We start from the raw sequence: 1,420 nt of genomic DNA on the forward strand, positions 1-1,420 counted from the left end.
GGGACCGGGCGGCATACCCGATTCCACTGGGTCAGTATCACTTTCCTCTCTTTGCTGGCATCCATTACCAAGATATCTGCCAGCAGTGAAGTACATCACCGCGCATGCCTGATGACATCACACCACGCATGTCATATCGCATGTGTGGTGGCCACATCAAGTAACACCCAGCTAAATGTTTGGGCCTGAAGATTGACTGCATAGGTCCAAGCGCTGCATCTGGGGAGGCAAGAGAGAGAATCATATGATCACCCATTACGGCAAGCACCGGGTATTTCCTGGTGCCTACATGGCAGCATACCTATGGTTAATGCAAACATACGTTGTCATGTATAGGCACCAGGAAAGGAAAATGATGGTAAGTATTCAATTTTACGTTTTCCAAGGGTTCCAAAAGTTGAACAGAGCAGCTAGGGATCACAGCAAAGGGTGACCTTTCAAGAGTCTGTCACTTAACCCCAACCTCAGTGTCTGAAGATGCTGTCATGTAAATCCCATAGCTTCAGTGGAGACACTGAACTGGAACCAATATGCAGATCAGGAATGCTGACCTAATGAACAGTATGGCCTTCTTCTGGATCACTGACATCATATATTAAAGGAGAACTATGAGCTGAGTGCTTTTCACTCACCTCATAGTTCTAGCCGACCTGTGACAATGAGACTGTCCCAGGTCGGCTCAGTAGATCGGGAGGTGAGCGAACACATAGCGGCGTTCGCTCACCTCTCGATCCTGTCACGGCTCTCTGCCGTGACAGGGGCTGGATTTCCCCCTCCCCGCTCTGCCAGCGCTGACTGGCGGAACAGACGAGGGAGGGTACAGCTGGCTCTGCCTCTAAATAGGCAGAGCCAGCTGTCACTCACGCAGCTGGGCGGATCCAGACAGCATTGTCGGGATCCGCTTCAGCGTCTCAGAATTGCGCGAGCTGTAGCTCCCTATATACTGAGCCTAGGGTGACGGGAGGATGCTGGTTTGTGTCCTCCCGTTACCCTAAGGAGAACTATATGGAAAAGCCCTGACCCCATAGTTCTCCTTTAACTCAGATCTCCTGCTAAAATGTGTTGTTGTTGACCAACTGAAGAAAGTGTAGAACTTCTGGTATCGGGTCATCATGATGGAGATTATCTCCCTACTTCCTTTTTGTTTCTGGAGACAGAATGGAGGCAAAATCTTTTCAATGGAACCGCAAACGGTAACAAAAGACCTGTTACTGAAAATCTGAACCTCAGGGGGGGGCTGGAGGAATAGTCTGCAGGGGCCTGCGCATTGCACCCACAATCTAATGATCGAGGTTACAGCCTCCAATACAAAAACATTTGTTTAAATGTGCTTTTTTTTATTACACATTGCTGCAATTGTAATCTTTTTTTTACACACACACAAACATATATACACAATAAGATAAACAGATCTGCCCCC

At 48.2% G+C, this 1,420-nt stretch overlaps 1 protein-coding gene across 1 annotated transcript in view; it reads right to left on the reverse strand.

Annotated features, from left to right (window-relative positions):
- The window catches only part of DFFB (DNA fragmentation factor subunit beta), an 18,917-nt gene that overhangs the window by 17,191 nt on the left and 306 nt on the right, over nt 1–1,420 (reverse strand). The window lies entirely within an intron of this gene.

This window comes from Nanorana parkeri, unplaced genomic scaffold (assembly GCF_000935625.1).
Source record: "Nanorana parkeri isolate BGI_ZX_2015 unplaced genomic scaffold, ASM93562v1 scaffold721, whole genome shotgun sequence".
NCBI lineage: Eukaryota > Metazoa > Chordata > Amphibia > Anura > Dicroglossidae > Nanorana > Nanorana parkeri.